The sequence below is a fragment of the Camelus dromedarius genome, chromosome 7 (assembly GCF_036321535.1).
Source record: "Camelus dromedarius isolate mCamDro1 chromosome 7, mCamDro1.pat, whole genome shotgun sequence".
Classification (NCBI taxonomy): domain Eukaryota; kingdom Metazoa; phylum Chordata; class Mammalia; order Artiodactyla; family Camelidae; genus Camelus; species Camelus dromedarius.
In genome coordinates, this window is record NC_087442.1 from 16,648,160 (window position 1) to 16,661,377 (window position 13,218).

Genomic DNA, 13,218 nt, shown 5'->3' on the forward strand with positions numbered 1-13,218 from the left:
CTCCAGATTTCTACCTGAGCCTTAAAGACAGGGCAAGAGCCTCACTGTAGACAAGCCAGTGGGGAAAGAGGGAAGTAAAGGAATTTGGTGACTCCTCTCTCAGTACTGTCCTGGCTTGAAGACTCCTGTCTCACCACAAAATCCTATTTTGAGTGTCAAAAGTTGAATGTCAACTTGGCCTTTCTCTAGGCAATCCTTCTGTAACAAATTCTCGTCTCTTCCTGGACATATGTCTGCCTTAGGCCGACTGTGGGTAAAGGTCACAGACTCATGAAGACAAAGGAGAAGACCATTCACAATTTCAAATTATCCCTGCAGTTATATTCCTGAATCTCTATGTCCACCCCAGCTTCACCGGCTTCTCTGAGTCCTAGTTTCTAGCTTCTCACTGCCTTCTGGAACCCTGCAAACTCCTCTAAAGCCCAACTCATCATCTTCCCTCTATTACCTGCTGTTCTCCCTGTGTCCCCAGAATCAGTGTGTAGGGGGAGGGAGGACAGTGGGGCAGGGCTGGAAAGCAAGGAATTATGGATCTCCAGGACCAGGGGCTTTTCTAATTCCAGGAGGGCTTGGGAATCTGCACTTTTAGCAAGTGAGCCAGATGATTCTGATTCTGATGGAAGTAGGGGCATGTGAACCACATTTGGAAAGGAGTAGAGTAGAAAGCAACCTTCAAGGTGTACCCGCCCCAGCTCTACCCTTCCCTCCAGCTGCACTGGAACTTGTCCAGCAGGCCTGGGCTCACCCGTACCTGCCTGGTGCTCTGGGTTCAAATGGCCCCAGGCTGGGCTGCCCCCGGGCTGGGACCGGGCTTCGGTGAGTGCCTGTCCCTCACCCAGTCTGGCCCAGTGCCACCTCCCACTGGCCTGCACGCTTCACATCACACTGTGCACCAAGTATTACAGCCCATCCTAGATGCGACCGCTCCCTCTGGTTTAGGACTTTCCTGAGGACGTTTTCTTCATCTTTGTATCTCCAGGGCCACCCTGGAGAAATAAATCAAACGCCCATGTAGAAAGTGTCCACTCCAACGTCCCAAGAGCAAAGCTGGATCTTGTCCTCCACTGTGGGTTTTCCTCTCTGCTCCTCATGTCAGGACCCACCCCCCAGGCCCCACACCGAGGGAGGCATGGCTTTGTGGTCGGGGCAGTGTGCCCTCCAGCCTCAGACTCCTGGCTTTGCTGCTACATCCTCAGGCCAGTTACCAGCTGCTCTGTACCCCAGTTTCGCCATCTATAAAATGAAGACCATAATAATACCTACAATGAATACTGTGTCTTAATGCTATTATGAGGCAAGAGAACATGTCCGAGCAGCCCCAGTGCCGCCTGGCATGTGGTAAGCGCCACAGAAATGCTTTGCATGCCTCGGTCTGGATGGTTGGTGGCTGGAATGATGACTCCTGCACGCCCAGGGCACTGCACCAGCCCCAGGCCCTTCTCTGCCTGTCTCATGCCCTTCTGTGATAAGAGCAAGTTGTCAGCCACATCACCCCTCCGGGCAAAGTTTCCAACAGGGGTCTGTGGCAGAGGTGCGCCTCCCTGGCCGGACATGCCCTGTCTTGGTGACTGACTCATCGTCCCTCTGCCGGTAACGGCCTCCCCATCTCTCCGCCTGTCTAAGACATGCCCGCCTTCGCTGGCTGTGTTTTCTCCCAGCCCAGCCCAGCCCTCAGGAGCCCCTTCCTCTGGGTATGGGATGCTCATGTCTGTGTTATTCACCTGGCAACTCTATGCAAAAAGATACCAAGACCCTGGAGATTAGCAGGTCTAGGACAAAAGCCAATGTGACCCTGGAAGATGGCATTGCAGGGATGGAGAAAGATGAAGACTTAGATGAGGGTTTGCACTTAGATATCGGGCAGACCCAGCTCTGAGGCAAGCGTCGGCATAGCTCTGCAGGGAGCTAGGTCATTCTGTTGGAGAGTCAGGCCCTGCCTGATGAGGACTTTTGGCCCAGAGGAAGCACATTTCTGTCAGGCCATTCTCATCTGTCCCACAGGCAGACCCTGCTCTGTCCTATGGGACCAAGACTGAAAGCAGAACTAGATGGCTCACACCAGCTGCTCATGGCCATGGCCTCCGGAGGGTGGGTCTTCCCCAACCTCTCGGTTTCTGGAGTGGCTTGTCAGGGACCATCTCCTTTGGGCTTCTGTTTTTTTCTTTCACAGTCTCCCTGCTATCCTGGTTCTACCAAGCCTGCCTCAGGCCTACAGTTAGAGAGTCCCTGGAAAGGATTCTACAGGCAGACGCTATCGTGGCTTCATGGTCCTGTGGGGGATCAGATGTTGCCACAGATCTCACAGTTTCTTATCACTAATGTCCCTGCTCCAGGAGCCTAAGACCAGCATCAAAGTTTGAATAATCAAAAAGTATATAGCAAAATGGCTAGTGGGCCTTAAAGTATCAGGGCATCAGAGCCAGGTCAGATGCTGCTAGGGAAAGAACAGACTTCACGCCCCAGAGTCTTCCCTACCCCACCCTTGGCTCTGAGAACACTCTGGGGAGCTGAGCCTGGGGGCCCGCTTCTGCTGGGAGCATTCAGCACCCTCCTTCAGCTGTGCAGGCTGGGGTTCCCACGCTGCTGGGGTGGAGTGCCACTGAGCTCCTGCCCTACATGTGGATCTGAATCCACAGACTGGCTGAGAAAAAGTCCCTGGGTGAAAAAGGGATGCAAATTCTAACCTCCATTGTGTTTCAAGAATGAAAAAGCATGTTTGAAAAACTGGGTGACCCCAGACAAAGCCAAACTGAAATGGTCTTGGAAGACACCACAGGGCACGTTCTGAGCCAGATCCTGCAAAACCCAGGTGCCCAGGGGCAGTTGGAGCCTCGGCCCTGCCACCCTGTACAACGCCTTGAGGGAAATGGCTGTGTGTGTGTGTGTGTGTGTGTGTGTGTGTGTGTGTGTGAAGGAGACGCTGAGAGAGCTGCGCCCAGCCCGCCCTGCTGTGGAAGGCCCCTGAGGGACAAGGACTAAGAGGCCGCAGCAGTTTCTTCCCTCATAGGACTATTGCAGAGGGTTGTCCCACGGTCAGTAGGCACAGGCCACAGGTTCAGGACCTCCACAGGCCTCGGGCTGCCAGGGCCTGGAGAAGTTCAGGTAGCAAGGAGGCCCCAGGACTGGTTCACAAATGTTTGTGAGCAAAACTCAGCGATACTCGGGGGTGAGGCTGTTTGCAGGATGACTGGACTTCTGCAAACGGAGTGGGCTGGGCTCAGGGGCGCGGGTTGTAATATAAGTGTAGCTGGTCTGTGTTCACAGGCTGAGGACGCCTGGGGCCGGGGCGAGCCTCCCTCCGTGTTTCTGTGTTTCTGATCTGTGGGGTGACCAGCCCGTGGGCTCCCCGGTCCTGCACCAGCCCCGCCTACAGCAAACCCCCCTCCACTTGCTGGAGAGCAGAGTTTTGGTATGGGGCGACTTTCCTCTCATGTCACCTTCTGCACGGCACCTTTCAAGATTCTCCTGCTCAGCGGGGCCGCGTCGATGAGGTCCTCTCCCCTGGGCTAAGGGAGTCCTCTCTGAAGCCACAGGAGGGCCTGGACTGCCCTGGCTTCCAAGGTACCCGACACCAGGTGGCAAGCGCTGTGGCCACGTGTGAGCCTTCCAGCCTGACACCTGGACCATCCTGGGCCGGTTACTTCTACTGGAACGTGGAGCCATTACCGGGAGGTCAGTACAGTTTCTACCAGATCTATCACTCTGTAACTCTGGGATGAACTTGGAAAAGAGCACCCAACAGGCTGCTCAGGGCTCCTTCTCCAGTGCTCAGCCTGGGCGTGGCTTCCTGGGAGGCCCAGGGCTGGGGTCCTTCCCCACTCCAGGCGGGCAGGGGCCATGGCAGAGTGGGAAGGAGAGGGCCTGGACGGGTGGGGTGTCTTTGTGAGCAGGGGTCCCTCCAACTCTTCCCCCACCTTTGATCTGTGTTTTGACCACAGTGGAAATCTACACTCTAGTGGAATGGGTTTTGGGTTTTTTTTTGTTTCTTTTCCCCTAAAACCCTTTGTGCTTTTTTGGTTTCTAAGTTTCCGAGGAAAAGTTTCTTTTGGAAAATTCCAACTCAGCTTCAGCTAAACAAAAGGGAAAAGGGATTTTTCCACAAGGGGTTCTGGGCTGATAGGGGAACCCAGAGCCCCCAACTGACACTGGCCCGAAAGGCGTGGAGAACTAGGAGCTGGGATGGAGGAAGGAACTCCTGTGGGGGCCGGAGCTGAGGTCAGCCCGGTGACACCTTGCCCTCCCCTCCATCATCTCCCGCTGGACGAGAGGGACTCTCACACTCACTCTCCTTCCAGGACCGAGCACCTGGGTTTCACTGGAGCCCTAATTATCCAACATACTAAGTCAGGTAATAGGATGAACACACTCAGTGTGGATTTCTGTTCCAAAAGGAAAAACCGTCTGACGAGAGTTGGTCCAGAGAATCCTGGAACATTCTTTCCCCTTCTCTCTGCCCACAAGAGCCACTCTGATTTCTTTCTCTTTACCTCTTTCCCCCGGCCTACCCCCTTTCCCCCTTTCCCTTCTCCTCCTCCTTCAATAAGTATTCAAAGGCTTTTGAAAACCAAGATATAATTCACCCAACATAAAACTCACCATTTTAAAATGTACAATTGAGTGGATTTTAGTGTGTTCACTGTTTCCGGTGGCTTCTTATCCCACTGACATCTTCCTTGGGAGAGAGAGGAAGGGAGCTGGAGCTGAAAGTTTCCTGACAGGTACCAGGCAGCTGGGCCACTGACATCCCAAAGGCGCCTGCCAGCCTGGGGACACAGCCACACCCCTCTCCGGAATGTCAGGGAAATCCTGTCCCTGGCGCTGGAAATCCTGCCATTAATGGGACAGGTGGATTCTCAGCTGAAGTTTTCCAGGTATCGGAGCCTCTTACATCAGTGGCACCAGGGTCAGCCCATGAGAGGTTGGAGACCCCTGACCCCATGAGGAAGTCAAGCCTTGGGAGTGAGCTGACCAGGATAGGGCCCCAGATTGGGGGTCCCAGAGCCGCCCACCTTGGAAAGAGAGTCCTGGGATACTGGCTGAGACTTCAGGGTCCTATGGCTAAATGCCCTCCTCCTACAGATGGGGAAACTGAGGCCCAGAAACTGGGCCCAAGACCCAAGACCCACCTCTTCTGACTTTGAACTAGAGTAATTCATTCAACAGTAAATAGTCATTGGACACCTCCTATGGGCCAAGGACTTCCCTGGGTGCTAGACAGGGATGACTGGCAATCCACATGCAGGAAATCCACACACTCCCAGCTCAAGGGAAGGGACCACAGAGACCTGAGAGGCCTCCATGCCCAGCGAAGGCTAACCTCGAGAAGAAAGCCCCCAGTAAGGCTCTGCGCTGCCTCAAAATTTCCATTCCTGACCGTTTCCCTCATCAGGGCCTGTCATCAGCCTCCACTCTGGCCTTAAGTTAGTGGCAGAAGCTTCTTGGGGCAGTGATGGTGTGTTGGAAACCGGCTCATACCAATTCATAAGAGCTGATTGTCACATTTTCAGGAATCTTGCAGAAATACAACATATTTTAAAAATTAAATAATATAAACTTATAGCTAAGTAACTTACATCAGAAACAAAGGTAACACTCAAAATTCATCACTTCCTAATCATTTTATTACATTTTTTATTACCTGTGCTCTTGGGGTGATTTATGACTATATTTCTATGAAATACTATAAGATTGTACATCTCTTCTGTGTTCAGTGATGTCATGTTGTGGCTGGAAATAGGCTATGGTGGGGATATTTACACCTTGGAAATGGACCCCTGCTACAAATGAAGGTTTGGTTTTTCGTTTTTACATTTACCAGCCACCAAAAGTTTCTTTTTCCAGCAAACAAGAATACCCATCCAACCCAGTCACTTATTCAGCCAGCTATACATATAGGACTCCGTGTGTGTGTGTGTGTGTGTGTGTGTGTGTGTGTGTGTGTGTGTGTGTGTATGTGTAGCAATCTAGTACAGGCAAACCTCATTTTATCACAATTCATAGATGTTGCATTTTTTTTAAATTGGAGGTTTGTGGCAACCTAGTGTCAGATGATGGTTACTATCTTTTTTGCAATAAAGCATTTTTGAATTAAGGTATGCACATTGTCTTTGTAGACATAATGCTATTGCACACTCAGTGGACTACAGTATAGTGTAAACTTCACTTTTATATGCACTGGGAAGCCAAAAAATTCCTGTGACTTGCTTTATTGTGATATTTGCTTTATTGCAGTGGCCTGGTGCCAAACCCATGGTACCTCCGAGGTCCACATGTATCCGGGAGTCTCTGTCCCTTCATGTTTCTCTCTCTTTGAACTGTGATCATTCCTCCTTCTGCTCTTGTCTTCACTTCCTCTTTTTATAGAATGAGCTCAGTGAGCTTTCACGGTTCCTCATTCATGGCTCTGGTCACTTTCTGGTCCCAAATTTTAACACTCCCCCAGCTTGCCCTGGGTACCTGTGAGACATGCAGACTCCCAGCCTCCATCCTCAGAGGTTCTGATGCAGTGGGTCTGGGGCAGGAATCTGCACCTGTACCAGGCTCTCCAGGTGATTCTGGGGCAGGTGGTATAAGAACAGCAAAATACTTCCTTGTGTCACTGACAAGCTGTAAATAATAGTGTGTTTTCTGTTTTTCCCTCTAGAGAGGATTCATTTCTGCTACTCCATTCCCACTGTCTGTTTGTCACTCTCACTAACACAGTGGTTTGGTGTTTCTTCTGTGTTAGTGTGGCCAGTCCTTGTGAGCCAGATGCATCAACCCTGTGCTCTGATGAGCCAGGCCTTGCATCAGGTGGAGTCTGGATAATGGGGTTAATGTAAAACCACAAGTCAGAGCCGTCATTTGCAGTTTCACCACGTGGTGGCGCCATTGCTCCACTCTTCATTTCTGGTCAGTTTGCTGGGATCCTGAAAGTTCCTATTCAATTTTGCTGATGGTTTAGAGGGAATATTTGTTGCCGTTCTGATATGTTTTTCATCCTCTGTTATAATCTTTGATTCAGGTAGACAGTGACACAATGAGGAGCCTGGAAAGGGTACTGCATTTCAAAATTCTCACCCTCACCACTGGTTTCGGGGATACATTTTGGATAAAGATGGTCCCAAGCCCCAACAAAGACTGGGACCAGTGACAACCTAGTTGGGAGGGAGGGGGGACACACACCTCAGCGTCACGGGGAGTCATTTTTCTGCCTCTCTTTAGGCCCTAAGGCAGAGTTTATACACCCGTGGAAGAAAGAGACCGAAAATTTGTTGATGACCTCCCATGTGCCACACACCTGACGTCCTCACATTGAATCCTCACCATAATCCTGTATTTTATGTCTCCTACGAGGGAAAATGGCAGGCTGGAGGAAAATGAGGCTCAAAGAGATCTCGCCAGATCCCACACTCTTTCTACACACAGCAGCATCTCTGCTCACTCACTGATCAAACAGGGATAACAATGCAGATTTGCCAGCGATTCTGTTTTGGACAAACCAATGAGTAGGTGCGCCTCCCCCTGCATTTGGGAAGGAAAATATTGAGCCCCCGGCTGCCAAGCCACGGACACTGAGATTCACTTCTACTGCCAAGGGCAGAGCAGATTAAAACATAAATGAGAGGAAGGGAAATGTAGTGCTTTCCAATGAATGGGCAAACATAGCCCCATCAGCGGCTAAAATCAATGAAGCAACAACAGACGGATGATATCTGAGCCAGCCAGGACGAAGGCCCAGAGGCCCACACCTCCTTCAGTGTCCTTAGGACATCTTCTGTCTCTCTCACACCTGCGGACTCATCGCCTGTGCCCCTCACCCCTGCTACTGCCCCAAAGACACCAGAGGGGGCATGCAACAGGAGCCACATGGGGTACGCACAGTATCTATGTCCTAGCTGTCTTGACCCATCTCTTGTATCTAATGCAGGCACAGGCAGGTTGGTTCCAGGTTAACTAAGGGACAAAAAGAACTTTAAAAGGGCCACATTTAGGAAGTGCATAGTGTCACTAGGGGGCAATTAAGTAGGTCTGATCTGGGAGGAAGGAGAATGAGCAAAACTGTGAGAAGTGAGATGTAGAGGCTGCTGAACTCAGCCCACCCCTCTCCCCAGCAGGGGGTGGAGACAGTAGACACGTGGTCCTTTTGGGTGGGCAGCCTAGTTTATTTAAAATGCCTGCTGGGATCTTTCACCTCACTGGTCTTCATGAGCCACCAACTGGTCACCTGACCCCACCGTGGGCAGCATCTGAGACCAGTGCTGTTCACGCCCCCTTCCTCTGCCTCACGGCAGACCTCTCTCAGGACTCCAGATCCACCTTAGCAAGCAAAACCCAGTTAACTGACGACCAGTTTCGTTGGCATGCTGCTGAGGAACTATCTGATTGATTTGCTTAATACTAAACTGTGGATGTCAAGGTCACGTAACTGCAGCCTGGAAGGGTTGCGCTGTGTGGCTTCCCTATGGCCACTCACCAGCTGGGCGTTTGCTGCCCTGGATTGGTTAACAGTCAAATCCAGATGTGTTGGCATCCTGTGGACTCTTCCACTGGAACATAAGCTTCTCGAGAGCAGGGATTTTTATATAGAATCTCAGGGAATCCATGGGGGTCCACAGCGCCTAGTACACTGCAGACACAATTCCTGCTTGTTGAATGAATGAAGTTTTTGGGTTTTTTTTTTTTTTTTTTTGGTGATGGTGAGGAGGTAATTAGGCTTATTTATTTACTTACTTATTTAATGGCGGACCTGGGGATTGAACCCAAGACCTCACACATGCTAAGCACGCCCTCTACCACTGATCTATATAACTTTCCCCACTGAATGAATGAATGATGAATGAATGAGGTGCAGGGGTTCATGCTCCCAATGAGATACAATAGGTTCAAAGAAATCTGAGCCTTTTTGGAGAGAAATAGCCTCAGACATTCTTGGCTCCCTGGCTGTGATGGGAGACCCTGGGCTAATGGCCCCGTTCATCTCCTCAGAACGTCCCTACAAAATCCACCTCTCAGAGTCACCTGGGAAGCCCCGTCCCTGAATGCCAACCTGCAGCAGATTTCATGTGATTCTGAAACCATCCCACCTCCACCCAGCTCTCCACCCCCTCCCCCCACCAGCACCTGGCCAGGGAGCTGCTTCCCAGCTCCTGCTTGTGTTCATGTCAAGATCAGCTCCCAGAAACACGCCTCTGTCCCAGACAGCCTTACTCTAAATGTAAATCTCTGACAATGAGGAGGAAGAGCCTGGGATGGAAGGGCGGGAGAGAGGGAAGGACAGACCAGAGGGACATCGTGTGGAGACTGGCTGCCCCTACCAGACGCAGGATTTTTCCTTCTCCAGCAAAGAAGGTGGAGTCACACTCCACGGCCTCCCTGGGGGAGGGGACAGCTCCTGCTGGAATCCCTTCACTGTTCAGGTTTCCTCTCTTGAGTCTCCAGGTTTCCCTTTTCTGAGGATGTTCCTGATGAAGGCAAAGACACCAGACTCCACGACCTTCTCCTCCAGGTAATGTCCACTGTGCCACTGAATGAATCTAGCAAAGGAGTCTTTTATAAAGTTTTTGATTCTGAAGTGGAATCATTCATAAAAGACTGAGCAACTGTGGAGACCAGAAAACCTAGTCTTCTTAGTTGACTGATGAGGAAACAGAGGCACAGAGATGCTAATGGTCACGGAGCAGGTGATGGGCGGCTAAGACTTGAAATCTCCTGCCCCGCTGCCTAGCCCAGCTCTGCAGGACCACTGCGATGATGCAAAGAGAGATTCTCTCCACCAGGGAGTCTCGTTTCCAAAATGTACGCGGGTTCATTCAGCCTTGCACATAATTCCCCGAAGTGGTCAAGTCTGCAAGCGTACTCTATTAGCCAAAGTTGTTAAGGGTTGGCCACATTTACCAATTATCATCCTCTTTCTCGCCCCTTCATTCCCCACCTACTCTTTTCAAGTCCAACCCCCCACACCCCTGCCCAGTTTCCAAGTGATTATTTAGAGTTTAGTCATCGGGTCCTCACTCGGACCAATACAAGACTTGTGTCCATGTGACACCAGTTTATGGCTGGAGATTATTTCTGCTCCCAGAGTCAGCACCTCTTCTACCGCCAGCTTCCCCTAAGGGCGGTGACTCCTGGGAGCTCTGGCTCTGACTTTGTGAACTCCTCTCCCGCTGGCAGTGTGCAAAGTAACCATGGAACAGGTGGCAGCCCGTGCCTTAGCTTCTATAAAGACAGTAACAAAATGCATTCCTGGAAAAATCTATATTTCAGTAGTCACATTATTTACATTTTTCATTTATTAATCCTATTAGGAATGTTCCCTCCAGGAGTAGAATAAAGATGGAACAAAAAAGCAAGACAAATGGGCAACTCTAGAGGGGGTGGGGGAGAAGAAAAACCTCCATTCAAAGGCCTGCTGTTTCTCCTGGGCACAAGCTTATAGATCACCTGTGTGCAAAGAGGACGTCTGACTTGGTGCAGGTACGGGAACATCTGTGGCTGAGTGTCTCCTGAAAACCCCCAAGACCCTGCGATATCCCAGCCTAAGGGAAGCTGCCGCCAAACATTTCTTTAGAATTCCCGTGATAGCCGTATCAAATGCGACAGGAAGTGTTGAAAAGACAAAATACGGCTGAATAAATAAACCGACGGGAAGGCAAGCGGGCATGGGCTGTGCGGTTGGCTGGCTGGTGGTGACCGGCGTGCGGAGGGCTAAACACGGACCTGAATTCCTCAGGAACACGGTGAATGGAACTGCCTTCATTTCAGCCCCGAGCCTGGCACTCAGTCCGCCCGGGGTTATCGCCGGTCCCCGGGGTCGTTGTTGCCGTTTCATCACCTGTCGAGGAAACACGACCCATCCCTAGCGATCAGCTCTCCGGCTGCCTCTTCTGGTAAAGCTTTCTGGCATCTGTGCCTTCTCCAAAGTCCTGCCAAGTTGGGCTTCACTCCTTTTCTCAATGTTTTAGTCCTCTGCCTACTCTCTGTCCCGTGTTGGACTGTTAGTACCACAAGAACTCTGATTTTTACTCACCCTTTTTACCACCCCCATGGCATACAGTAGGGGCACAGTAAGTAAGCCACACACTCACGGAAGTTGGAGGCCGCCATATTTATTTGTTGGTACTTTCTGCTTCTTCATATTATAGCTTCAGAGATGGGAGAAAGTTTTTATAAACCAGATACACACAGGGAAGGGAAATTCTTTTTCTCACTTGCCTTCGTGCTTTAGCCTTCTGGGATTTTGAGAGAAAGGAAAGGATTTTGGTCAAAAGAAAAAAAAAATCAAGAAATGCAACCCAGTCTTGTAATACAAGGTGGAGGCATAAGTTTCCAAAGTTACAATTTTCTCACCTCCAAGATGAATAATACTTCCTATTCTAACTACCTCGCAGGGCTATCATGAGGCTCAAATAAGATAATATGCATCTGAAAGCTCCTTGCTAGTAGGAAAGCATGATACGGGTGTAAGGTATTATTATCCCTTTAATCTTTCTATTCTCATAATGGAGAAAATTTTCCAAAGACAAATTGGCAGCTCATTTCAGGCTCTCAGCTGCCTCTTGCTACATGACGCTCATGACAATTAATGCTGCAGGAGAGCCTGGCTGAATTCAGATAAACAGCAGGTGAAACACATTTGTCAACCCTCTAGCTCTGCCGAAATTGGGGAGGATACTCCTGCTGGTCTCTGGGACTCATCACTGGTGGAGGCACCAGTTCACATGAGAACACCATGGACGCCATCCTGGGTAAGACCCTTCGTTTCTTGCATTCCTGTTTTCTGCTTTTACCAAGCCAGCGACGGCGGTTCTGCAGGAGGGCATAGTAGTTCTCCATGATCGTAGAACTTGCAAAGTCTTCAGAAGTGAAATTCAGGGAGCTTTGCCCAGACCCTCTGCCCACTCTGGGACTGAGGGACCCCTTCCCCCAGATGTTGTGAGTCATGAAGCTGATGGCTCTCAGTGGAGCCCAATCTGGGGACTGCCCTCAGCCTAAGAGATAAGATAGCCCCTTTTCCAAGGCCACATTCCCTCCCATATCTGGTGACTAGTCAGTGGCAGGGAGGGGAGGCGATAAAGTCCTGGCTATCCGATCTCAAAGTGGGACAACTGCGAAGAGCCATCCCCGCTCCAAAGCTCCCCCGAGGATCTGCTGAAAGCTCGGACTCAATTTTATTGCCACCCAACTTCTCCCTTTGCCTGGTCCTCTGTCCCTCACCCTTCACAGGTGATGTTCTTGAAATCACTAATCAATAAATGTCCTGCGTGCTGCTCTCTGAGAAGCTCCACCTAGGAGACCGCTCCGTTTTATGGTGGATGGGTTACTGATCCACAGGGATTGATGCTCTCAGCCCTTGGGGAAGCTCAGTGGGTCCCGTGTCAACTCGTGTCCCCCAGCAAGTTGCCTTGGCCACAAGCAGCATTCTCCATTTACCCAAGGTTGCCAAACAAGCATTATTTTCTAGGTTCCATGATGAGAAAAGGGCCGGGAAGCACGCTCAGAAATAAATCTATTTTAACACAGTATCGTTGCCTTTCCAATATCCGTTCCCTCTCTCCCTTACTGACTGAACCCTGATTTTAATTCCAGGCAGTAATTTTCTGAGCTGAAAAACAAAACAAAATCAACCTCCAACATTCCCCCAGCCTTCTGTGCAGCCAGGAGAGCCATGCACACGGTTCCTGCTCAGTGGAGAGAAACAGGAATTGGCAGCTTCTCCCATAAAGGCATCTCCCCACTTGCCTGTTGGTCCCTTCTTTGTCTTCCCGGCTGGGATGAGGATGGGAGGCTGGTGACCAAGAGACCCCCATGTTGAGTGTATTCAGCATCTATTGCTGCATCTAAAAAATCACCCCAAAATTTACCCTAAAGTTACCCCAAAATGTTAAACAAATATTTATTATCTCAGTTTCTGTGGGTCAGAAATTATAGGGACAGGGATCCCTTTGATGTATTCTCTGGTCAAACAGCCCAAGTGTGGTACAGTGTGGGCAGGAGCTCTACAAGGATGTGCATTCCAGGAGGCAGGGATCGTCACGGGCCTTCTTGGAGGCTGCCTAGCGCCGTCACCCTCTGGCCCCTGGGATGTGCATTCATCCCAGTTGCAAAATGTACTCCCCCTCTCCCCAAATCTGCAAATGTCTCAGTCCATGACAGCGCCAACATCCAATTCAGAACCTCGTCCTCTAAGTCAGGCCCAGATGTGGAGGAGGCGCCTGGTGGGTAGTTCCCAGCAGGTCG